Here is a 27070-nt window from a genome sequence, read left to right on the forward strand (position 1 = left end):
GCTTAGCCACATCGGCCACCTTGCAGCTCCTCAAACTCTCCACATGCTTCCCTCCTCAGGGCCTTGGCACCTGCTGGGGCTGCTCCTTGGAGCCCTCTTCCCTTCGCCTCATGCTCTGCCTGGTTTCCCCTCACTCACCCTTCCTACCAGGCTCCACCTCCCTTCTTCAGAGGAGTCTTCACTGACCCAGGCAAGGTTGGGTCCACTTTAGCATTCGGCCATCACTCCTTATAGCACTCACCTTTGCTAGTAGTTATATATTTGGGGGGTGATTTGATTAGTGGCTGCCCCCCTGACTAGACCGTAAGTCCCTTGAAAGCAGAACCATGTCTGAGTCCCTGTTGTTTCTTTTTATCTTTTTCTTTCTTTTCTTTTTTTTTTTTTGAGACAGAGTCTCACTCTGTGGCCCAGGCTGGAGTGCAGTGGCGCAATCTCGGCTCACTGCAACCTCTGCCTCCCAGGTTTAAGCAATTCTTGTGCCTCAGCCTCCCAAGGAGCTGGGATTACAGGCATGCACCACCATGCCCGGCTAATTTTTGTATTTTTCATAGAAATGGGGTTTCACGGTGTTGGCCAGACTGGTCTCGAACTCCTGACTTCAGGTTATCCACCTACCTCGGCCTCCCAAAGTGCTGGGATTACAGGCATGAGCAAATATGCCTGGCCCCTGTTATTTCTTGAGAGCACAGTGCCTGGCATGTAGTGAGGGCTCCACAAACATGTCGGATGAGAAGCTGTCACCCATCACCACTGCCTAGCCATTTGCCACTAGGGGCCTCAAATGAGGAAAAGTCATATTTTCTTTTGGTAGCTCTCTGGGCAGTGCTTTTGTGAGACCTGGACTGAGTCGAACCCATTGGGACAATATGCTTTAGTCATGGTGTTTGACAACAGCTCTGGACAAAAGGAAAATGAATGGACTCTTTGGAGGCCAGGAGCTCAGTGCCCCAGGAAAAAGATGAGATATTTTGGCAAACAGTTGGTTTATATCTAATGTGCCTGAGATGGTGCTCATCAAATATCCACATGCTCCTTGCATATGCTGGCTTCCCTGGGCGTTACACTGGGGCCATGCCTGGCTCTCTCCAGTGGGCTGTGAACAGAAGTGATGGGGCCATTTCCATGCAGACACAGTTAAGATGGAGTATGCCTTTTTATTTTTATCTTTTGTTTTTCAGACTGAGTCTTGCTTTGTCACCCAGGCTGGAGTGTAGTACACGATCACCGGTCCCTGTAACCTCTGCCTCCTTGGCTCAAGCGATCCTCCCACCTCAGCCTCCTGAGTAGCTGGGACTACAGGTACATACCACCATGCCCGGCTAATTTTTTGTAGAGACAGGATTTTACCATGTTGTCCTTGCTGGTCTCAAACTCCTGGGCTCAAATGATTCTCATGCCTCTACCTTCCAGAGTACTGGGATTACAGACATGTGCCATTGTGCCTGGCCTCAGTGTGCTTTTTAAATCTCTTTCCTTACCTTGATGGCCATGTTTTTCCATAGGGCATAGTTGCAAGATGGAGGAGGCTCTCCTGACATGTACCAGCCTCTTTGCAAATGAGAAATAAATCTTTGTTATATTAAGCCTTCAGATTTAAAATTAATATGATTAAGATTTCAAGATTTGTTACTGCAACATATCATAGATTGTGCTGACTAATACTCTTTCACCGCATTAGACCTTCCTCACAATTCAGTTTTCTCCAAACCAAAATATTTACTTCCTTTAAATTCATACCTGCTAGCCAGATGGCTTCAGACATTCTGGGATTTGTATTAAGCATTCCAGGCATCCCACCAGTGATTTTCAGACACCACCTCTTCTGCCAACATTTGGTTGCACTGGTCTCTTGATACCGTTTCCTTCCCCTTCTCCAGGAACGATGTTTCATATTAAGTAAATGTCTTCCAGCCCCTGGTGACATTTCTGACAGCTTCTAGAAGAGGAGTTCTGCTTGGCAGGTTCCTGGAGTGTCTCACATACCCTTCTGACTTCTCCCAGGTGATCTCAGGGCAGAGAGCATGTCCCTCTCAGGCCCTGAGCTCTTCCAATTATTCAGCAGGCTCCGAATTGAGAGGGTCAGACCTAAAGCAGACAGCTCCCACCCACACAGACAAATAGTCACGTGTAAGTAAAGGAGGCTCCTCTCTGCCCTACTGGTAGAGGAGGAAGTCCTGCCCTTTCTTTCTCTTTGTCCTTGGAGAGCTCCTGGGGAGGTGTCAGGGTGCCTGCCAAGGACTAAGGGGCTTCTGCTCAGGTACCAGAGCTGGTGTCAAATGTCGATTCTGTTAGAGCTGAAGGGGCCTCTGACTTGCCTCAGGGTCTGATTGACCTTGGGCCAGCCCCTGGAATTTCCTCACCTGTAAAACAAAGTGTGTGAGGCCGGGCACAGTGGCTCATTCCTGTAATCCCAGCATTTTGGGAGGCTGAGGTGGGCAGATCACCTGGGGTCAGGAGTTCCAGACCAGCCTGACCAACATGGAGAAACCCTGCCTCTACTAAAAATACAAAAATTAGCTGGGCGTGACGGCACATGCCTGTAATCCCAGCTACTCGGGAGGTTGAGGCAGCAGAATCACTTGAACCCAGGAGGTGGAGGTTGCGGTGAGCCAAGATCACGCCATTGCACTCCAGCCTGGGCAAGAAGAGCAAAATTCCATCTCAAAATAAAAAAAATAAAAACCAACCAACCAAACAAACAAAACAAAGTTTGTGAGTGGAGGGTCCAGGTGAGAGGATGGAGCACTCAATAGTTTCCAAACCACTGGCCTTCAGGGATCATAAAGGTGAGTGACGGGGTCAGAGGGTCCTGGCCTCCTTTGACTGAAAAGCCCTGCATTCATTTATTTCATTTGCGCAGTGGGATAATCCATTGAGGTTTTAGCTCATCCATTAATTCACACTGTGTTCTGACTGCCATGAGAGACTCCAAAGATCATGGTGAGCTTTTTTTCTCCCTCCATCTTAAGCAAGTAGCCAAACCTTCCCATCTGGAATTCTGGCCTTCTTGCTTTAGGGGTTTATGAACAACATTTGAGTTTTAGGATGAAAAACCGATGCACAGGGACCAAGCTAGGTTTTGTTTGGAGGTGGGGAGTTCTGGAGGAGAGGGGAAGGCGTCTGGGGCTAGGAGTGTTCCTTCCTGGAAGAGAGGAGCTGGCAGGGGCCATGAGGGGTAGAGGTCTGTGCCTTACCTGCCAAGGCGATGGTGTCTGGTGGGTGGTTGGCTGCTATGGTTTTGAAGGCCAATGCTGTGGCTTTGAGAATAGTCATGGGTGGGAATGTCATCAAGTACGTGCTGGTGTAAGGAATCACCAAAAGCGGCATTTCTGTGTCTTCCTGAGTAGCAGGGTCTAAGAGATGGGTGAGGGTTGAGGAGGGTCCTCCCTGTATGAGGAGTAGCAACAGATGGCATTAAGAACAGAGGCCCCTCCCTGGTGACTGAGGAGTGAGCTGGGAAAGAGGCAGCTTTAGAGACTGGAAATGGTTGATATTGGACCTCTTGGCTACCATGATGGGTAGAGACTGGGGCCAGATTTAAGGCATTTTAGAAGAATAAGGAATGTGAGTGCCGTGGAGGAATCCTCTGTTCCGCTTGTTTGGCCTTTTAGTAAGAGTTCTTTTGGAGGAAAGGTGACTACATGTTTGCAACCCACTGTACTCAGTGGCCTCTAAGGTTCTTTCTGGAACAGATACTTGATGACATGGTAGCTTTAAGGGTGGCTTGAGGGTGGTAATGTTCCAAACTAGGGGAATTCCTCTTGCATCTCCCCTCCCCAGAACTGCTGTGCACCGGGGGTCACACTTGTGAAACGGTATAGTTTCAGCCATGGCTGGGGAGTAAAAAAGGAGCCTCCTACCAATGTGGACATGATTCACGGAGTACACGTGAGACTCTGGGAGGCATGGTTGGAGACCCTGGGTCGCGCCCTGCTCAAACCAGCGCTGAGCTACTGATAACTGGAAGCACTCCAGCAAATTGATGGAATTCACGTTTGACCTGTTGGGCACAAAACTCTCTAGCTTTGTCAGTATTATTCAAGGGCACAGCCCCAGCCAAAGCGGAAGAGCTACCACCCCTACTGGGGGGCCCAGCATGGGGGTTCACCTGAGGGAAATACCCATGACAGCAGGAACCCAAGTTCATGAATCAGAGGTGGTTTTTATGTGCCAGGTTACATCGGTCACTGTCCTCTGTGTTTTCCACGTCCTCAGCGGGGTCTGAGGGTCATCCCCAGGGTCTGTCCCATGCACTGACTCACTCCTTCTGTTTTCTGGAAATGTAATCCAAATCAATTTCTCGTTTTCTTATGCTCAGGGAAAGATTTGCTTGGAATTCATGAGGCTTTGGCTCCAGGCTCTGGGAGGCACTATGGCCGGCCGGTGGGGGATGGTGGGGGTGAGATAGTGTTCTAAGTGAAAGGGGAATTTCTATGTAAGCATTTGTGGCAAGTTGCCTAAAGAGATCTTAGTAGAAAAGGTCCTGATTTTCCAAGGCTCCAGTAATAATTTGTCATCATTTATCTTATTCTAAATAAATGTTCTTTCACACCTGATTTTATCTTAGTAATTCTGCATTCTTCTCTTTCTTTGTGCTTAGAGAGCACAAAGACTGTAGAAGCGGGGACCAGACAGGGCTATGTCCAGCAGTCCCTCAAACACACCCTGTGCTTCATGCTGTTGGTGCTTTTGTCTGGATCATTCACCCACTGACGTGTCCTTCCCAATCCTTGTAGTGGGGCCAGAACCTGGCTCAAAGCCAGCTATGCTTGGCCTGGCATGACTTTTCCTTCCTTCCAACGGTTCTGGGTATTTTCTTTAAAATCCACTTAGCAAGTACTCAGGTACAACTTTATGATATTTCTTCTGTTGTTTGTCTTGAACTGAGCTTCAATACCAGCTTGTGTTTAAACGTCTTGTATACATATTTTGTCATCCCTCCCTAAATCAGAGTGTAAGCTCCTTGAAGATAGTGACTGGTTTTGCAAAAAGAACTTTGTATTTTCCACAGAGCGTGGCTCACAGGAAATACCTCAACACCTATCATGTTGGCTTATTTGAACATAATTCCTGTAATGTTTTTAAAGTTTAAAAAATGTATCTATTCAATTTAAAAAGGCACAGGTAGATATTTTCTCTGCTTTATAGAATAAAAAAATTTGGCTGAGACAGCTCATGTAGGAACGAGAATTAGACCATTGTTCCAAGGTGACACAATTAAAGACCATTTTACATAAATGGTTCCATCTTATTTAAGTTCTTTCAAGAAAGTAGAAATTTCTAGCAAGTCCCTTTCTAGCTGGTCCTATTTATCAGGAAGACTTCTCTTCTGGCTACCCTGGCTCCTCTGTTCTGATTTAAGGATTATTTGTCTTTTCTGCACACGACTGGAGAGATCTTTTCAAAACCCTAACCATGTCGGTGCTCTGCTTAAAACCCTTCAGTGACTGCTTCCCCACTGAGTTGAAAGAAACCCAGCATCTTCTGTGACTCACCACCCTGGTGAGTGGGCCCTGCCTGCCTCCTCAGCAGTCTCTGCCCTCCTCTTCTCTCACTCTGTTCTAGACACAGGGTTCCTCTTACACTTCCTAGGACACACCAAGTGCTCTCTGCCTCAGGACCTTTGTGCGTGCAGCCAGTGCCTCTGCCTGCTATTCCTCCAGCTCCTTATCCTGTGGGTCTCTGCTTAAATATCACTAACCTCCTCTGACAGGCCTTTTGGACGCCCCATCACGAGTAGGCCCCTGCTCTGCTGGACTCTGTCACAGCACTGTATCTATTTTCTAGAGAGAATGTTTCATAGTCTGAAATAATTTTAATCATCAGTTGCTCCAGCTGTTTATGATCTCTGGGACCCCACTAGATGTAGGTTCTCTGAGGGTAGGGACCCTGTCTGTTTTATTGAGCGTGGTATTACCCCAGCCCCACCTCTACTTGTCACGTGGCAGGGTTTTAATATGTATTTGCCAACTGGAGGACAGAAATATCGAATCTGTTGATCTTGAGGTAGAGGAAAGATCAGGACCTACCCCTCAGAGTTTGGTGGTAAGAGGTTCCCCTGAGTCTGAGAGGCCTGGGCGGGAGGTGCCCTGAAGATAGGTGCCCGTCTCTGGATCAAGTCCATCAGCTGGCTTGGCTGGCAGGACAGGGCCCTCTCTCCCTCTGCTCTGGGCCCTGTGCATATACTCATGAAGTCAGGAAGCATTTCCTTTGTCCTTCCCTCTGGCCCCTGCCTACCAGCTTTGAGAAGGCCAGCAGGGAGCTGGTGAGCACTGGGTACTGCCTGAATGGCTGGGGAAATGAGGTCGCGGAGACCCCCTCCTGTCCCTCATGGCCCCGTCTTTTCCTGAGGCCTCCAACGGTGAGCATTTGCCACCGAGCAAGGCTCAAGGAATAGATTTGGTGGTTTGTGTTCTCAAGGGAGGTGGAGATCACTCAGGGAGATGAGTCCAGATGAGGTTTTAAAATAAGCCATTGTTTGAGGCAACAGGGAACAGCCCATTTTGAGGCCCAGAGGCTCACCTGGGAGTTGGTGGATAAAAGAATGATCTCGTAGCTAGAAAAAGGGAAATCAGCTTCTGAGACTTTTTCCAGCTGCTCAGCTATAATACCATCTAAGAGTTGACCTTTAATGTGGGCGTGTGAGGCCAGCCTGCTGGGATAGACCAAAGGAATCAAGCCAAGAGATGCTGATGGCAAATTTAAACCAGTCAAGGGTGGAGTGGCCAGTGGCCAGGGGCACAGCCTGTAGAAAGGGCAGTCAGAGAATGGGAAATTAAAAGAACTCCAGAAGCCAGCAATCGAACGTTAGGAAGAATCGAACGTTAGGAAGAATCGAACGTTAGGAAGAAGCCCAGTGAGTGGAGAGGGCTTTTGTGGAGGCCTGCAAACAGTGGGTGCCACAGTGGGAAAGCCAGCCAGGTGGTGCCCAGGGAAGTGGATGGAGGGTACCACAACCCACCCTGAGAACTGGCAGTGCTCAGAGATGGGGCAGTGTCTGGGAGGTGGAGGGAGATGGAAAATGTCAGTCCCCTACCCTCCCAGAGCAGGATGGGCAAAGATGTCTGGGGCTGCAGGGTGTCACACGTCTTCAAAGGACATTTAGTGGCACTTAGTAAAGTCCATTTCATGTAAATAGCCTAATCCCAGCCTGTAAGGAGCATAGCACCATCTCCATTTCCTAGACATGGAGACAAGCCCTGAGAGGTTGAGTGAGTTATCTGAGGCCCCTGGCTAGTTAGAGCAGAACCAGGACTTGAATCAGGTTTTCTGATGCTGAGATCAAGCCCTGGTCAGGTGTTTGGTCAGCACTGCAGGTCCCTGGAGACTGTGTCTACCCTCTACCTCCCAGTTCTTCTACCCATCTCTCAGGAGCCTCCTCCTCCTCAGTTCCAGTCAGATCCAGGTACCAAGAACCTTCGAGGCCCAAGCCTGGCAGGTTCTGCTGCTTTGCTCCATCACCCCATGAGGTGACACTTTTCACCCTGGACCCAGGATCCTAGGAGGCCCAGAGGCTGTGGCCTTTGGGGTGGAGCAAGATAGCAGTCTCTGGAGCCCACAGTTTTCTTCAGGCTGCATCATCGGGGAAGGGGAGCCTGCACGTTTGTAGGAAGGGCCTGATTCCAACGAAACCTCCGTCAGGCCCAGGAGGATGGATCATTGGCCTGACTTGGGTGGTGCTTCTCCTTGTCTCAGAGAAGCTGTGGTAGATTGCACTAAAGGCCTCTATTCTTCCCCCGCTCTGTATCCATGCTCTTTGCCATGTGACTTTGTGGATTTGATTTCCTTATTTTTTGAATCTGGGATTAGTGTGTGACCCGCTTTGGCCAACAGAATAAGGTGGAAGTGAGTCTGAGGCTTCCAGCCTGGACCTCGAGAGGCCTTGTGTGTTTCTGCTTGCCATCTTGCTGTCTCCCTGAAAGGAACGTGCCTGGGCTGGTCTGCTGGCCTCAGAGATGGGGAGGATGAGAGACATGGGACAGAGCTCCCCAGCTGAGCATCCCAGAGAGAGCCCCCACAGGTCTACAGATGCCACAGTGAGCTTAGCCCACATCAGCTGCTCCATGCAGGCATGTGAGCTGTCATTGTTTAATTTTTTATGCCACTCGGGTTTTGTGGCTGTTAAGCAGCAGTCTACTGATAATAGCTAACAGATACAGAGGTACTTTAAGGGTTAGGAAAGCACTAGAAATCTGAAGAACTAATAAATATATTATGCAGAAACAGGAAAAAAAGAGTAAGAAAGCTGGCTGATCAAACCTCAGCTCAGGAAGGGATTAGCTCAGGAAGACGGGTGCACCGAGCTGATGGGGACCCTGAGCATGTGGGTGAAGGTCAAGGGCAGGTGTGCTCCATAGCCATGCTCGTAACCTCCATAGTCTGCTGCCTCTTGGCCTTTCTCCACACATCACTCCAGGGTCTGAGGCTGTGTCTGGGGCCTTAGAGCAAGAGGCGGACCTCAGAGTGACCCTTCCACCTTTCAGTATGGGTCTCCTGGCTCCAAATGGCAGCCAGTTGCTGCCAAACCCCAGAGGTGTCTTTTGAGCTCTGCAATGCCAAACTGGTCCTGTTCCCAGAAAACTGTGACATGGCCTTGAGCCTATTTAGGCAGTTAGATTATACTCCAAGCACTGGCATTGCCCCGCCCTTGGAGCCTGAGAAACATCTTTTTGTATACCAGGCACAGGAGAGGACAACTGGCTTGTGCCTTCCTTTGCTCCAGCTTCATTTCTTGCATATCTGTTTTCCCAGAGGTGGACTAGGGTGCCAGCTCCTGACAGGCAGCTAGAGTTTACATATGCATTTGTGTGTATGCGCATGTGTTTGACAACATAAGTGTGTGTGTGTGTGTATGTGGGGAGTGAGACTGGGACGGGACAATTCCATACACACACACACACACGCACACACACACATATATGTATATGTATTCCATATATATGTTGTGAAGCTCTCTTTATTCCTGGAAAGAACAAAACGGGTTTACTGGATTATAGTTGTGCTCTTCAATAATTCTTCTGCCCAGGGTCCCTGCTCGTCTCATTGTCTTTTCATTCCTTTCTTACCGGAAGTGCAGGAATTAGATCTGTGCTGGGAGAATCAAGATTGCATCCCAGTTAGGCGAAGAGGGAGCGAGTGTGGAGCCCCAGGCAGCCAGACTGGAAAAGAACAAGCTCTACCTGAGCCCTTCCGCTCAGCCCCCGCCTGTCAGCCTGGACTCTTCATCTTATTTCCAGGTGTCAAAAGAAGGCCTCTGGGATTCCTGGGTTGGTTAACTAGTCAGGAAAGAAAGGCCGAGCTACAAGCAGCTGAAGGGAGCTTCGCAGCTCCTCCTGGTTCCCCAGGGCACTTTGTGCTGTGGTTCTCCAGCCCAGCTGTACATATGAGAATCACCCAGGAGGTTAAAAAATACTCATGCCTCAGACAATAGAATCAGAAGTTTTGGGGGTGAGCAAGATGTTTTTATAACTCCCCACGTGATTCTCATAAGCAGCCAGCGTTGGAACCACTGCTTCCAGAGGTGACTCTGTAGGCACTACCCTTGAGCACTTTGACCAGATGGTATTGGGGGCACCTGCTGGTGAGGCAGCTCTGTGAGTTAAGACATTGCCTGTAGTAGGCTGAACAATGGCACCCAAAGATATCACGTTTGAACCCACTGAACTTACTACCTTATGAAAATACCACCTTATTTGGAAAAAGGGTCTTTGAAGATGTGATTACGTTAAGAATCTTAATAAGGGGACGTTATCCCGGATTATCCAGGTAGGTCTTAAATGCTGTCACATGAACCATTATAAGAGAAGGCAGAGGGAGCTTTTCACATCCATGGATGAGGCGATGTGAAAATGGAGCAGAGAGAGATGTGAAGAGGCTGACCTTGCGGATCGGAGTGCTTGTTAGGGATTCCAAGACAAGGGATGCTAGAAATCACTGGAAGTTGGAGGAGGTAAAGAACTCCTTTAGGTCTTTCCCTTAGAGCCTCCAGAGGGAGTGTGGCCCTCTTGACACCTTGCTTTTGGTCTAGTGAAACAAACTCTGGCTTCTGGTTCTGGAACTGTGAGATGAATGTGTGTTGGTTTTAAGCCACGTGGTTTATGGTAATTTGTTACAGCAGCCACAGGAGACTCATACACTTCCCTTCATGGGAGGCCGTGTGAAATGTTAGGTCAGGGTTACCCTTTAAGGGCGATTTAGCTGCATTCCCTAGCCCAGCACATAACCTATTGAATTCAATCCATCAGCCAACTGGTCAACTACTATACCAGGGGACCAGCCTGATGCTGGATATGATGGCAGCTACTAAGCAGGATGGGCAGTGGCGTGGCATATGGTCAGGACTGGGGTAGAGTCAGCAGACTGGGGTTGGCAACCTTTTTGGTTTTCTCCTTGCTGGTCACATGATGGTCAAGAAGAACTCGAGCTGGTAGGGCTCATAGAAGCAGGGAGAAGTGGGTAGGGGAAAGGGGAGAACAGGTGAAAGTTTGGAGCTAGAAACATGTTCAAGATTTTTGGGAAACAAGAGCATGGACAAGCTTGTCTGGAGCCAAGATTTTATGAAGGGAGATTGTTCTTAAACTTCAGTGTGTTGAAAGCCAGAGGAGTGGTGCCAAGAAATCTGTATGTAATACAAGCTCCCTGGGTTCTTCTCATTTAGATGATTCACTGATCGCATTTTGAGAAACACTGAGTTTGGGGACCATTGAGATAGAAAGTTGAAAGAATGGATTGTAGTCACATTGACTTTACTTTCTCAAATTAGCAAAACGTAAAATAGTATTTGCTTTACTACTCAGCATTTCTTTCATTCTTTCTTTTTTTTTTTTTTTCAAGACAGTCTTGCTCTGTCACCCAGGCTGGAGTGCAATGGTGTAATCTCAGCTCACTGCAATCTCTGCCTCCTGGGTTCAAGCAATTCTCCTGCCTCAGCCTCCTGAGTAGCTGGGGTTACAGGCATGAGCCACCACGCCTGGCTAATTTTGTATTTTTAGTAGAGATGGGGTTTCACCATATTGGCGAGGCTGGTCTCGAACTCCTGACCTTGTGATCTGCCACCTCGGCCTCCCAAAGTGCTGGGATTACAGGCGTGAGCCAGCACGCCTGTCCTCAGCATTTCTTTTATACCTACACCATACCTTAAATTTTTATTTTTCTTAAAATATATATGTATATAAATTTAAAAATTCTAAAAATACTATAAAAATTATAAGAAAAATATCAGTTCCTATCTTCCTCTCTCATATTCCCAGAGGCAACCTCTTTCAACTCTTTTAGCTAATACTTATTCTGGGTTTTAGCCTCCATATTTTTAAATGACATGTGTGTACTACTATTTTCTGATGTTTCAATTTTCGGTGTTATCTCTCGACCTTCCCCTCAGGTTGATGATTGATTTTTCCATTCATCCCTGTCCCTCTCAACAGACCCAGTTCTTTCCCTCCACCTTCCCTGCAAAGCTTTTCATAATTTTTGGTTAAATAAAAATCAGTGTTTAGTTTTCTAGGTGAAATTATTCACAGCTAAGCCATTTAGTGTATTATGATTACATATCTTTTATGATATAACTTAGGTGTGTCTTAGAATCATAATTTGCTAATTTTTCTTTGGCTTTGTTTTCTACGTACCTGTGATGGAGACAGCTAGCTGTTCCCCAGCATTCTTCCTTCTCTGTAGTAAGAGAATTTTTAGCTGCGTCTATTGGTGTCCAGCTAAAGCTACATTTCCTGTCCTCCTTCCTGATAGCTGGCTACAGTCATTGTGATGAGGTTTGGCTAACAGGAGGTGGGCAAATGTGATGTGGCCACATCTGGATCTTGCCATGACAGGCTAGGCATGTACCATTCCATTTCTCCTTCTTCATTCTCGCCGACTGAAATGCAGATGTGGTGGCAGAAGTGTGATCAGCCAACTTAGACCATAGGGTAGAAGTTGCATGTTGAAGGAAGGACAACATAATACAAGATGCCCATGTTACCATGAGAAAGAAAGATGTCTGCTATCTTGTTTGGCCTCCTATACTGTTGGGTCTGTGTGGGGTCTAGTATTAATAGCCATGAAAGTACCTGTGGGCAGGTTTTCCATGAAGTGAATGAAGCTCAAGCTTCAGGATCTCTCACTTGCCCAGACCCCTTTCAGGGCCCTGGAAGGAGCCCTGGCAACTTTGTAGTTCTGTATTCTTTTCACTAAGGAAGCCCTCTAGTTATATAAGCTTCAGGGCCCCAAAATTGGATCCCATCCATCCCAGTGTCTAAGCTAAAGACTGCTAGTTCTCCACCAGCATCCACTCTCCTCTCCTTTGGACCTCAGTTTGCATGTCCCAGCCTATCTTCTGGTTAAGTGTGACCCTGCAAGCGGCAACCATGTATGCTGCCTCCAGGCCTGGTTCATAAAAACCTCCTCCAGACTTCTCTGTGCCTTGCCCCATTCTGTGTGCTTGGGAGGGTGATAACCAGCAGCTTGGAAGACAGGTGCTGAAGATGGGGGAGCATTTGTCAACCAGGGTCCCTGATGAATGTGTTGGGGGAGTCCCTCGCCAGTATGAATGTCTGCTGAAGGCCGTTACACCAAAAAGAAATAAACATGTTGACTGTACGCCGCTGACTTTGGAGGGGTATATTTGTCTCTACAGATCAGCTTACCCTACCTAATACAGTGTCTGTCACTAATTGATCCCCACCTTGCAGAACTCTAAATCTCATTGCAGCACAGTTAAACCTGCTTGGTAATCTATCAGTCCCAGCGATTTATTTGGGAAAGCCCTCTAGGGATTACTCAACTCCTCTAATTTGTTTTCTTGCTGGGTCTGTTATATAGCTATTAACGCTTACTGTCATCTTAGGGAATTCCTTTTGCTACTCTCCTCTGTTGCATCCTGTTTTCTGGATTCTATGTCCTAATTTTTCCTTGTTTATTCCTGTGTTTTGTTGTAACAAAAAAGATCTTCCAGTAGATTTCTAAGAAAGAGTACATGAGAGGTAAAATTGAAGATATTTTGTATGTCTGATTTATATTCTTGCCCAATTTATATTATTGTTTTCTATCTAATATATACTTTTTTTTTTTTTTTTTTTTTTGAGGCAGAGTCTTGCTCTGTCACCTAGGCTGGAGTGCAATGGTACAATCTTGGCTCACTGCAATCTCCACCTCCCAGGTTCAAGTAATTCTCCTACCTCAGCTTCCCAAGTAGCTGGGATTACAGGTGTGTGCCACCATGCCTGGCTAACTTTTGTATTTTTAGTAGAGATGGGGTTTCACCAGGTTGGTCAGCCTGGTCTCGAACTTCTGACCTCAAGTGATCTGCCTGCCTTGGCCTCCCAAAGTGCTAAGCTTACAGGCGTAAGCCACCACGCCTGGCCTAATGTATACTGTTAATTTATAGTTCGATCAACTGCAGCATTCTAAGTTGGAAAGTTTTTCCCTCAGAATTTTTGAGACATTGCTCCATTGTTTTCCCAAGTTGCTGCAGATACGTTCAATGCGATTCTGATTTCTTAGAATGTGATCTGATTTTCTCTCTGAAAAATGTTCAGATACTTCCTTTATTCCAGTATTCTTATATTTAAGTGATATGCCTGGGGTCTTTTTTAAATACATTCAGATAAGCAGATGGTAGACTCTTTTAATTTATAAACTTAGGTCCTTCGGTTCTGGGAAATTTTTTTCTTTTTTTTTTTTTTTTTGGATAATTTCCTCCCCAACATTTTCTCTGTTCTCTGTATGGAAGTCCATGTTATTTGGATGCTGTACCTTCTGAAATGATCTCTAATTTTTCCTGGTAGATTTTTATCAATGTTAGTTTCTAACTCTTGTACTGAAATTTATATTTCCTTGATCATATTTTAATTTCCAAAAGTTCTTTTTTCTCTTTTAGAGACCGGATCACCCAGGCTGGAGTGTAGTGGCATGATGGCGGATCACGAATCACTGCAATCTCTGCTTCCCAGGCTCAAGAGATCCTCCCAACTCAGCCTCCTGGCTATTTTTCTTTTTTCTTTTCTTTTTTTTTTTTTTTTTTGAGAATAAGTATCACTCTTGTCCCCCAGGTTGGAGTGCAATGGTGCGAGCTCGGCTCACTGCAATCTCTGCCTCCTGGGTTCAAGTGATTCTCCTGCCTCAGCCTCCCAAATAGCTGGGATTACAGGCACCTGCCACCACGCCTGGCTAATTTTTGTGTTTTTAGTAGAGATGGGGTTTCACCATGTTGTCCAGGCTGGTCTTGAACTCCTGACCTCAGGGGATCTGCCTGCCTCGGCCTCCCTAAGTGCTGGGATTACAGGCATGAGCCACCGCACCCGGCCTTAATTGTTTTTTTGTAGGGACAAGATATCACTGGTTGTCCAAGCTGGTCTCAGTCTCCTGGCTTAAACAATCCTCCCACCTCAGCATCGCAAAGTGCTGGGAATAAAGGCATGAGCCACTGTGCCTGGCCTCAAAAGTCCCTTTTTTTCTCTGAATCAATCGATTAGTCTTACCTTTTTCCCCCAGTGTTTTATCCTTGGTTCATGAATATGATATCATCTTTTATCTCTGTGAGGATAATTAAAGTTAAAAAATGTTTTCTTCTGTTTATTGCATTATTTCTTTTACCTCTGAGTTTCTTTCTTTTTCTGTTTTGGCCCTTCATTGTCATGTTTGAGAATTTCTTCCAAATATTTGACAATTCTTGACTGTTTATATTTAAGAGAGAGGTATTCAGTCTACTGGGAACTTCTGAGAGGTTTGTTGACTGGTGAGCCTCTCTAAAGCCAATACATTGCAGGCTCCCAAAGGTCAGTATTTCTATGTATTTTTTTATGGCCCAGTTCCCTACAGAGAAATCCTCCAATCTCTTGCCTTGGAGTATAGCAGTGGCTGCTCAGAAGGGGAAAGGGTCTGTAGTGGAGATGGATCTCCACCTTCGAAAAAAGACATGTTGGGCCAGCTTCTGGGATTGTTGTTAGTGAGGGGCCCTCAGGTGTCATCCTTCATCGATATCTGAGCTGCAGGAAGCCACCTTGCCCAAGATCATGTCCTTCTGGTGCTGGCCCACATCCAGTGATTGATTAAGGTGGAGATATAAATAAATGTCTTGCATTTTTGGCCCAATGTGAACCAGTTCCATTGGCCCAACGTGGGACAATTTCAGTTCTAGAGACCCCATAGGGTTGGCTAAAGCTGTCAGACTTGAATTGCAACTCTATTCAAGTGCTGATTCCAAGAGTACTCCCTAATAGACTTGCTGTGTAGGAAACTCTGTCTCATAGTCCACTTTCTAGGCAACCCAGTTTGCAACAGTTTCTTAAGGAGCATTCCATAAAAGCAGAGGGTAAGATGGGGTTTTGGAGCTGGATCATTCACCTGCCTTCCCAACAATAATGACCCCATCATTGCTGCTGAGTGGGGCACAGACAGTCCCCGATACAAGTCTAGTGGTTCAACCTTTCATCCGTTGTGGATTTGAATGGTGTACCAGTAGAAGAGAACACACTAGCTGGTGCTATCCATCAGGTATTAGAAAAAATGAGAAAAATATTGCTATAGACACAATAGGATTGGGTGATGTCTGTTTTCCACTGCTGCTGTAATAAATTACCACAAATGAGTGCCTTCTACAACTCAAGTTTATTATTGTATAGATTTGTAGGTCAGAAGTCTGACACAGGTCTCAGAAGCCAAGATGTCAGCCAGACTGTGATTCTTTCTGAAGGCTCCAGGGGAGGGTGTTCTTCACCTTTTCCAGCTCCTAGTGGCTGTCTGCATTCCTTGACTCATGGCCCTTTCCACCGTCTTCAAAGTCAGCAGTAATGGGTGGAGTCCTTCTCATGCTGCTGTTTCTCTAGTCCTCTGCAGTCAGGAAAAGTTATCTGCCTTTAAGGACTCATGTGATTAGATGGGGCCCACCCAGACAATCCAGGACAATCTCCCCTCCTTAAGGTCCTTAACCTTGATTGCATCTGCAAAGTCATTTTTGGCATGTAAGGTCACATATTCCACGGGCTCTGAGGATTAGAGCATGGCTATCTTTGAGGACCCTTATTTTCCATTGATAGATGGATATTGCTGAGTTTTATGAAGAGCTAGAGAAAGATAACAAGAGGCTGAGAGCGGTTATCAGCCAATTTAAAGCAAGGGTTAACTCCTCCTTGGCAGCATAAAAACAGGTTTTCTTGTCTTACAAAGGGAGGACAGGAAAAGAAGGCCAGGTCCAGGCCTTAGTGGTCAGAGTGGTTGATGTCCAAAGAAGGCTCAACTCCCAAACAAGGCAGGTCTTCTGTGCCAAGGTCAGGGCCCTGGCTGGAAGAGGATACAATCCTGACACATGTATATCTGGGACAAATCTCCAAAATCTTGACTTCTCAGATTTCCCTGAACTCTTTGAACCTGCAGAAGTTGATCACCCCTCCCTATTAAAAACTAGGATTATGGCTGGGCACGGTGGCTCATGCCTCTAATTCCAGCACTTTGGGAGGCTGAGGTGGGCAGATCATGAGGTGAAGACATCGAACCCATCCTGGTTTCAATGGTGAAACTCCATCTCTACTAAAAAGTAGCTGGGTGTGGTGGTGCACGCCTGTAGTCCCAGCTACTCGGGAGGCTGAGGCAGAAGAATCACTTGAACCCAGGAGGCAGAGGTTGCAGTGAGCCAAGATTGTGCCACTGTACTCCAGCCTGGTGACAGAGTGAGACTTTGTCTCAAAACAAAACAAAACAAAAACTAGGATTATCTCCACCTTCTTGCTTGAAGATAATGCAGAGGCCTCTCGCTACAGGATAAATTGTGTTTCTCCTCCCTCAGTATCTGTCCTGCCTCGTTTTGGCCACTAGATATGTAACTAGGGTTAAGTCACAGCACAGTGCAGCCAGGGATATGCTGAGCTTGATAAAGATGGAAGGGAACTATCTATCTCCCCAAATCTAGCCAGCATTTACTGGCAGGAACTGGAGGAGTTCTCTAGACTGGATTCTGAGAGTGCTTGATCATGAATGCCAGAGCTTAAGATCAAATAATGAAAAGTGTATTGATTTGGATATGTTCACAAGACACATGATTTAATCAGATGGTGTGAACCCAAAACTAGAGTGGCTCCTATAACCATACTCACCTAAGTTAGGTCAAAATGCCAGAGTGGCCAAAACAAATGGCAGAGAAAGAATTAAAAGACTCAGGGTCACAGGTATGCTGGATGTATATACCACATGAGCCCAGGAAACCTACTAGATGAGCTTACACAATTTAAGGAATGCACTGTTGAGAGAGTCACCAATATCACAAAGTTTGGTTGTGGCTCTCCTCTGTGGACCAGAGCTAATGGTAGGAGGAACCATTATAAAACTGGGCTCACTAGGCTGGGTGCAGTGGTTTATGCCTATAATCCCAGCACTTTGGGAGGCTGAGGCATGTGGATCACCTGAGGTAAGGAGTTTGAGATAAAACTAGCCTCACTAGTAGCAGAAGGAATAGGACCCCAATACAATAGAAGCCAGGTGGCAGTACTTAGCCTTCAGAAGCCATTTATGGATGCAATAATTGTAATGCACAGCAGAATCCATTATCGTGGAGGCAATTATTGTAGTGAGCTGCAAGTTCAGAGTGATAGCCAAAGGGGGCCTGACTCACAGATAGTTGTGGAGATGATTAATGGAAGACAGTGTCCTTAGGGGCAAAATATATGGGCAGCAAACAAGGGTACTACTCAACTTGTACCAGCGGAAGAAATCAAGAACAGATTGTCAGAAACAGAATAGAGAGTCCAGAAATAAGTTCACACACCTAGAACCAACAGATTCTTGACAAAGAACCAAGAACACACATTGAGGAAAAGACAGTCTCTTCAAGAAATGGTGCTGGGAAAATTGGATATTCACATGCAGAAGAACGAGACTAAACTCCTACCTCTCACCATATACAAAAATCAAATACTTAAATGTAGAACCCCAAACCGTGACACTACTAGAAAAAATTACAGGTGAAACATTTTACAACCTGGGGCTGGGCAAGGATTTTTTAAAGAAGACCTCAAAAGCACAGTCAATGAAAACATTAACAGACAAATGGGACTACATCAAACTAAAAAGCTTCTGCACAGCAAAGGAAACAATTAACAGAGTGAAGAGACAACCTACAGAATGGGAGAAAATATTTGCTAACTTTACATCTGACAAGCAGTTAATATCCAATATATAGGGAGCTTAAACTACTCAACAGCAAAAAAATCAAAGAACCCAATTGAAAAGTGAGCAGAGACCTTAATAAAGATTTCTCAGAAGAAGACATTCGAATGGCCAACAGGCACATGAAAAAATGCTCAACTTCAAAATGCAAATCAAAACAACAGTGAGATACCACCTCACTCCAGTTAGAATGGCTATTATCAAAAAGACAAAAGAAATAAGTGTTGGTGAGGATGCGGAGAAAAGGGAACACTTAGGCACTATGGGTGGGATTGTAAATTAGAATAGCCACAATGGAAAACTGTGCTGAGGTTCCTCAAAAAATAAAAAAAGAAGCTACCGTATGACCCAGCAATCCCACTCCTGGGTATGTATTAAAAAAAAAAAAAAAAGGGAATCAGTATATCAAAGATATATCTGCACTCCCATGTTTATTGGTTCACTATTCATAATAGCCAACATACGGAATCAACCCAAGTGCCCAACAGTGGATGAATGAATAAAGAAAGAAATCATATATATACACAATGAAATACTATTCAGCCATAAAAAAGAACAAAATCCTGTCATCTGTGACAACATAGATGGCCCTGGAGGACAGTCTACAAGCCAATCACAGAAAGAGAAATACCATATGATTTCATTCATATGTGGAATCTAAAAAAATAAAAAGCCGACATCATAGAAGCAAGTAGAAAAGTGGTTACTAGAGACTGGGGAGAAGAGGAAAGAGGGGAGGATGGGGAGAGGTTGGTCAATGGATACAAAGTTACAGTTAGAGGAATAAGTTCTGGTGTTCTATTGCATAGTAGGGTGATGATGGTTAACAGTAAGATATGGTATATTAGAAACTAGCTAGAAGAGAGGCTTTTGAACGTCCTCATCACAAAGAAATGATAAATGTGTGAGGCGACTGTCAGGCTAACTACACTGATTTGGTCATTTTACAATGTATATATGTATCAAAACATCAAATTGTACCCCATAAATATGTGCAGTTACAATCTCTCAAAGTAATCATAAAAGAATATTATTATTAGAAGGAAGGATTTCTGTAAAGGAAAAGAAATAAGAAAAGAATAGATGGTCAGGACTGTAAGTGCAGTCACCCAGTAAAAAGTCATGGTTCCTTGTCTGGTTTCTGGGCCTGAGATAGTTTCCCGGACTCACTGAAGGAGAGACAAAGTCCCCAGGAAGAAGGACATCTCTGCAGGTATACATGGTAATTATTCCACCATTCCTTCCTTCAAAGCCTCCTACAACCATTTATTCTGATATATTGAAATAGTTTGTGGCAGGTGGACATAGAGTTTGAGTTGACATAGACACTCAGAGACCTGAAGCATCATCATAGCCCTAGAGTAGGGGCATAGACAGATCAGATAATAAATGAAGTCCTGGCCAAAGTCCAGCTCTCAGAAGTTCCTCTGGGTCTTGTGGACTCACCTGTGGGTCATTTTCCCAATCCTAATATGTGTAATCTGAATGGCTATAGTTCCTTGTAAGATGGAAGTGGTATATCCAGAATTGAACATGTATAGGACCAGGGGGCACAAGTAAGGGCTTCATGAGCAGGTAGCTCAGACTTCCCATTATTTACCAGTGTTCCTTTCTCAGCTCACACCTATGACCATATGGGGGAATCCCTTATGGCTGGCTGATGGAGGAGGAAAAGCACCATATAGGATTACAGATGAGTCAGCTTGGTATGTGGTTCAACTCAAATACATATGGCAGCTGCACTACAGCCTTACTCAGGGGTGGCTTTGAAAGACAGAGGTGAGGCTGGGTGTGGTGGTTTATGCCTGTAATCCCAACACTTTGGGAGGCTGAGGTGGGCAGATCACCTGAGGTCAGGAGTTCGAGACCAACCTGGCCAACATGGTGAAACACCATCTCTACTAAAAAGAAAAAAAAAAAAAAACTACAAAATTAGATGGGTGTGGTGGTGCATGCCTGTAGTCCCCACTACTCAGGAGGCTGAGGCAGGAGAATCGCTTGAACCCAGGAGGTGGAGGTTGCAGTGAGCCAAGATCTTGCCATTTCACTCCAGTCTGGGCAACAGAGTGAGGCTCTGTCTCAAAGAAAAAAAAAAAAAGGGGGTGAAGGAAAATTCCTCCAATGGATGGAGCTTCATTGGTACATCTGGTCATCTACTCTGTGTGGAAAGAGCTCTAGGATATATATAGATTCACAGACAGTGGCAAATAGTCTGACCAACTTGTTGGTGACCTAGAAAGGAAAAGATTGGAATGTTGGAAACAAGGATGCCTGGTATAGAGGCATAGGCATGGACATATAAGAATGGGAAATAAGTATAAATATCTTTATATCATATGTTACTGCACACCAGAGAGCATCTACCATGAGGAGACACTAAGTAACCAAGCAGACAAAATGACTCAGCCGATTGATGTCAGCCAGCTTCTGTCATCAGCTACCATGGTAGTGGTATGATGAAAATAAGAATGAGGTGGCCATGGTGGCAGAGAATCAGGCTATTCTGGGCTTAAAAAAAAGTCTGGACTCCTACTTGCCAAGGCTGGTCTGCTGACTACTGCTAACAAATGTGCAATGTGCCAGCAAGAGAGATCAATGCTGAGCCCCCAGTATAGCACCATTTCTTGAGGTAGCAAATTGTTCTGACATGAAGTGATGATACTCATTGTGAGCATGGGTTTGCTTTTCTTGCCAATGCCACCATCCAAGGATGTATATGTGATCCCGTGTAGTATCATATCAGACCAGAAATCTACATTACACAAGGGAGGCACAAGATTAGGCTCATGACTGTGGAGTACATTGTTTCTGTCACATACTCTACCATCTAGAACCTGATGGACTGGTAGAGCCTGGGATCACCAGCTGAAGGAACAGCTGAAGCTTCAGCCCAGAGGTGAATCTTTTGAAGATGATGTGTCATTTTTGATGTGCAATATATACCTGCAACTAAGCATCTTTGTATAGTATTATGTCCAAAATTAGAAGAATTTGCGGGCCCAAGGACCAAGGAGGGGATGGATGAGTGGTCCTGCTTACTGTCACTTCCAAGAACCACATAAAAACCATGTGCTTGCAGAATGTTCTTGCAACTCTGGGCTCTATAAGGTTAAAGTTCCCACTCCCCAAAGAGGAAACATTTCTACCAGGGACTCAGCAAGAATCTCTTTGAACTAAAGCGATAGCTGCCACCTGAGCACGTCAGGCTCCTCATGTCCAGGGAACAGCAGGCAAGAAGAAGGGTGACTATCTAGGCAGGGGTGATTGGCCCTGATAATTAGAGGAGGTTGAGATGCTATTACACAACGGAGGCAGGGGGAAATATGTTTAGCGCCCAGATGATACCTTAGGCACCTTTTTGGGTCTCTCTTCCTCAACCGTGATAGTAAATAGATAAGTCTACCAATGCCGGCCTGAAGGGCAAGGTGAATGGAGCCATGCCAACAGTATGAGCCCAGGAAAGCCTAGCAAAAGTGCTAGCTGAAGATGAGGGAATCTAGACTGGATAGTGGTGGAAGGAGATGATGAGTCTAGGTTGAGGCCTCTGGAGCAGCCGCAGCACTGACAGCTCTCATTTATCCCATTAATTTTCCTTTTAAACTGTAATTTGTCTTATTAACCTTCCACTTCTAAGTTGCTCCCAGGAAGAGAGACCCATGAGTGTGGTGGATAATTAGCAGCACTTTCCAACAAGACAATCCCCTGAAGTCCTCACACTATCCTGAGAACATGAGTTGGGATCTCAAAATGAGTTGGAACAGAGAAGCTCTATCATTTTCTCATCTTGGCTATGGCCACTTCTTGGAATTTCATGTGACAGAGTTATGTGCATGTGTTCCTTCCTGTCAATGCTATTTACCCTTCATTCCAATCCTGCCCTCTTCCCCCCACCACACACAGTGACCTCAGCCAGTTTCAAACAAGCAATCAGCAAGTGTCTCATGAACAACTTTATTCAGCTCTGTACCTTGGCTTTCATGAACCCATTACAATGGTGATTTGTTCAATTTCCACCCTCCCCACTAGACTGCAAATTCCATGAGATTCCATACCTTCGTGGTTGAGGAAGGGACACGAGGAGCCTGACGTGCTCAGGTGGCAGCTATTGCTTTAGTTCAAAAAGATTCTTGCTGAGTCCCCTGTGTCAAGCATCTCTAGTCCCGAGATCAGGGCCTGGCTCATTCCAGGTGTCCTATAAACTAAAAAATAAGTAAAGGAATGATCTTGGCTTTTTGGAAACCCGTTGTCTGGTACAAAGATAGGGCTGGCGAAAGGAAATGAGGAAGACAGGAGAAGATTTAAATTTGGGAGCAAAGATCAGGTCACATAAAAGGTCAGTGTATAGTTAACTGCTAAACAAATGCGGTGGCACTGACTGTTGTGTTTTAGGAGGGTAGAGGTGTATGAAGTCAATGGAGGAAAGGCTTCCTGGAGAAGGTCGGATTTGGTCTAAGCCTCAAGTAGTACATAATTTTATCCAACTGAGAACATGTGGGATTGAAGGGGGCCCAAAGAGAGCTCATTCATTCAGGAAATAAGCACTTTGTGTTTCCCATGTGGCTGGTCCTGTGCTTGGCACTTGGAATGTAGCTGTGAACAGAAGAGCAATCCCTGTGTTCATGGAGTGTATATTCTGGTGGGGAAAGACAGGCAATAACAAAGTAAAGAGATGAACTTATGGCATATTAGCAGGTGCTTTGGAGAAGAATAAAGCAAAGCGGGGTGATAGGGTCAGCAGTATGGAGTGGGTGCAAGGATGGGCTCCCTGAGAGGTGAGGTGGGGGGCCATGCAGATCTTTGGGGGAAGAACACGTGGGCAGAGGGGACAGCAGGTACAAAGATCCTGAGGTAAGTGCACTTCTGGCCCATGCAGCTGGCTCAGAATGAATGAGGGCAGGAGCGGTGGGAGGTGATGTTTGAACTTTTTCTTTTACTCTGAGCGAGAGGGGAGCCATTGGAGGGTGTTTTGGTTTTCTATTGCCATGTAACAAATTGCAAACACAATGGATTAAAACAACACAAGCTTGTTATCCCACCGTTTCTGAGGGTCAGGAGCCTGGTGTGTTTTCACTGGGGCCTCTGCTCAGGGTCTCACCAGGCTGAAACCTAGATGTCAGTTGGGGTTGTTGGCTCACCTGGGGCTCAGGATCCTTTTCCAGGCTCACTGGTTGTTGGCAGAATTGTGTCCTTGCAGCTGTAGCACTGAGATTACTGTTTCCTTGCTGGCTATCAGCCTGGAGCCATCCTTAGCTCCCAGAGACCACTTGCTGTTTCCTGCCATGTGGCCATCTCCACAACATGGCCGTTTTGGAGGGTATCTCTGTTGCTTAGAATCTCTGACTTCCTCTGTCTCTGACCTCTAGACTCTTTAAAAAAATGGTCACCTGCTTAAGCCAGGCCCACCCACACTGGGGCAGGAATCTTTGACCCACAGAGGGCTTTGAGCAGAAGAGGGGCATGGTCTAACTTACATTTGAGCAGGATCTCTCTGGTGCTGCATTGGGAATAGACTGTTGGGAGGATAGAAGGAAACAGGGAAATTGGGAGATGAGTTAGCATGCTTGGATGAAGGAGGGCTGAGAGTGTGTGCTGAGGGCATTGAGGGATGCTGATGCATGGCCGAGGAGTCCTGCAACGCTGGCTGGGGAGTCTGAACTTCATCTCGGTGCCACAAGGAGCCAGGGTAGCATCCTGAGTTGGGGCTAAGTGTAACTTTATTTATTTATTTATTTTCTTTTAAAAATTTTAATAGGTACATTGTAGGTATATATATTTATGGGGTAAATGAGATAGTTGATACAGGTATACAATGTATAGTAATTGCATCAGAGTAAATGGGGCACCTATGATCTCAAAACTTTGTCATTTCTTTGTGTGTAACTTTATTTTATTTTATTCTTTTAGAGACAAGGTATTGCTCTGTTGTCCTGGATGGAATGCAATGATGTGATCATAGCTCACTGCAACCTCAGACTCCTGGGTTTAAGTGATCCTCCTGCCTCAGCCTCCCTAATAGCTGGGACTACAGGTGTGTGCCTCCATGCCTGGCTAATTAAAAACATTTTTTTTTGGTAGAGACAAGGTCTCACTATTTTGCCCAGGCTGGTCTGGAACTCCTGGGCTCAAGTGATCCTCCTGCCTCAGTCTCCCAAAGTGCTGGAATTACAAGTGTGAGCCACCACGCCCGGCCAAGAGTAACTTTAACTTCACCAAAGCTCAAGTGCTCTGGCATTCCTTTGCCTTATCCTGCCAAAGGGTCCAGCTATAGTAAAAACACAGTGGTTACCAGCCAGGAAGGGACAGAGTGGAGGTAAAAGAGGAGGGGAGTGAAAGGGGGCCGGGTTGGCTGAGAATGCTGCACCCAGGTGTGGTGGGCGACCCAGCCCCTGAGATCCTTGAGAAACCTGCCACCTGTGACTCCGGCTGGTGCCTCCATTCCGCTTGTCTTAGGACCCCTTCTTTCCTCCTGTCAAGGAACATGGTCCCAGGATGCCACAGAATGGAAGATGGCAGTGGCTCAGGGCCGTGGAAGGCAGGAGCAGTCTGAAAAGCTTGCAGGGGACCTGCCGGTGAATACCCATTGTCTGTTTCTGAGACTTGTCACTGTTCTGTGAGGGAAAGAGAAAGAAAGAATGAGGATGTTTGTGTGAGTCAGGGTTGGGTGAGAGCTAACGCTGAACTTAATGCGAAAATATCTCGCCCGGTGCCAGCACAGAGCAGACTTTCAAGAAAGGTTACCAGTGGCCCTTGGTTCAGTGAAATTCACTGAGGCCTTGCTCCTGGTATCAGTGACTACAACTCCACTCTTGCCTCAAGGGGTTCACAGTTTTGTTGAACGCAGGTTTTCAAATCACTTGTGTGCAACAAACACAAGTGTGCATGTGTGCACACTCAAAAGCCAACTGTCTGAGTTGAGATCTTGGCCCCATCACTTAACTGCTTGACTTTGAATTGTATGCAAGTCACTGAATGTTTCTGTGCCTCCATTTCCTCTTTGTAAATGGGGGGATAACCACAGTACCCCTCCCCGCCCCCGCCAGGGAATTGGTAGAAGTGTTGCATTAATGACATGAATTGCTATTTGTAAAGTGTTTAGAACAGTGCTGAACATGCAGGTGCACTGTATAGGTGTTTGAGACCTACAAAAACATGGAGATTGAATTGTTAGACGATGTCTCCTCATCTTATGAAGTTCTTTCTTGATTCTTGCAGCCACCCTGGATTGGGTGAAACGGAGCTGAGCAGCTGAGGACTGAAGGTCGTGCCTTTTGTGTGAGTGAAGGAGAGAGGAAGTCCAGGCAAGCCTTCTGTGGGGGTTCATCAGTGGTTACCCAGGCTCGTCCCTGAGCCAGGCTGCTAGGCTGGCCAGCGTGTGACCTCCAAAGTCCACCTCAGACCACAGGATCCTGGTTTCTGGGGATGGGAACAGTGAATGAGTTTTTAAAAGGTCCTCAGTGAGCCGGGGATGGTGGCACATGCCTGTGGTCCCTGCCACTCAGGAGGCTGGGGAGGGAGGATCACTTGAGCCCAGGAGGTCAAGGCAGCAGTACACTATGGTCATGTCTATGAATAACCACTGCACGCCAACCTGCAGAACATAGTGAGACCCCATCTCAAATAATAAAAAAAAAGTCTTCAGGAGATTTTGATATATAACTAGCTATGGAACTCACTGGTAGTGTTGATTTGCCTTTTCTGCCTGTTTTATTTTGTTTTAGTCTGTGGAGAGTGAGTGTGTTTGTATGTGGGATAATCCTCTGTAATCCACTTGCTCTGGCAGAGTTCTTGTAACGACTGGTTTGGATGTGGTACTTTTGTATCAAAGCTCTTTCCATTGTCAGGTGGGTGAATAAAGATCATTATTTGTTCCTGTGTGTCACTGTCAAGTAGAGAGCTTTCCCGTTTTCTCCCTGCATCTCTCTGTATGCAGTAGGTATGCGAGAATGTAGTTATGGCAATGACATGCCCTTTCTTACCATTTCCCACATCCCTTTCTGTGTCAGGTAGAAATATTTGAGGGCCAGTGGGACTGACAATAGCTGTTCTAGGAGGTCAGAAAGGAAGCGGAAAGGCAAGGCTGGCTTGGTTTCTGGAGGAACAGAAGCCAGTCCTCAGAACCCTCCAGCCTCCCAGCACGGCACTGCTAGGGGAACTGTCCAGTTGAGTTACTTAGAATCGCATCTCTACCGGGACCTGCTGTTAATCTCCAGCCCAGCCCCCATCAGAACCCAGACCAATAGCTGAGAATGGAGCTGTCTGTCTTTCTGAGCCTCCTGATTGTTTTGTTATTGCTAATGGGCTGATTTCCAGTTATGTAACCTCCTCTCTGTTAGATGAAATCTCATTATTTTACTGTGCTGTGCACATCAGGTCTGGTTCATGTTGAGCTACCTGAGAGGAGCTGGGAACGTGCTGTTTCTCATCATTTTCACCCAGCAAGAGAACTGGAGAGAGAGAGCTACACCCAAACCAAGTATGGTCAGGCCCTCTGGGCTGTTATATGATATTCCAGGAGACAGTGGAGTGAAGCGGACCTCAGCGTCCCAGAGGGGTGCTGCCAAGACAGTGTGCTTTCCTTGCTTGGAAGTCTTGGGTAAGTAAGTTCTCTTTCCAACCCAGAAGATTTTGAGGGGCATTTGTATATGGGGTAGAGAGAATTCCTAAATTGACTTACAATTTTCTTGCACACAAATAAACAAAGAAGCAAGCAAACAAAAGCAAATAGAGACCTTCTTTCTAGGACTGCTGTCTACTACGTTTTAGGGCCTGAGTGAGCTCTGATCCAGGCAAATCAGGTAACCAGGGCGTGGCTTCGAATCCATGTATGAAAGCCCTGACTCCCAGGCACAGTGTCCAGTGGGAAACAGAAGGTCTGGTGAGATCCCAAGGCCTGGAGTCCTCCGAGGTGGTTAGTGTGGTA

At 46.1% G+C, this 27070-nt stretch overlaps 1 long non-coding RNA gene across 1 annotated transcript in view; it reads left to right on the forward strand.

The window, feature by feature from the left end:
• Positions 1 to 26494, forward strand: part of LOC105484534 (uncharacterized) — a 55968-nt gene extending 29474 nt beyond the window's left edge. Inside the window, exons 3-4 of the long non-coding RNA XR_011611625.1 lie at positions 24055 to 24178; positions 25363 to 26494. This is a non-coding gene — a long non-coding RNA (uncharacterized lncRNA). The remainder of the gene's footprint in view (positions 1 to 24054; positions 24179 to 25362) is intronic.
• Positions 26495 to 27070: the final 576 nt, after the last annotated feature.

Source organism: Macaca nemestrina, chromosome 1 (assembly GCF_043159975.1).
Source record: "Macaca nemestrina isolate mMacNem1 chromosome 1, mMacNem.hap1, whole genome shotgun sequence".
NCBI classification, from domain to species: domain Eukaryota; kingdom Metazoa; phylum Chordata; class Mammalia; order Primates; family Cercopithecidae; genus Macaca; species Macaca nemestrina.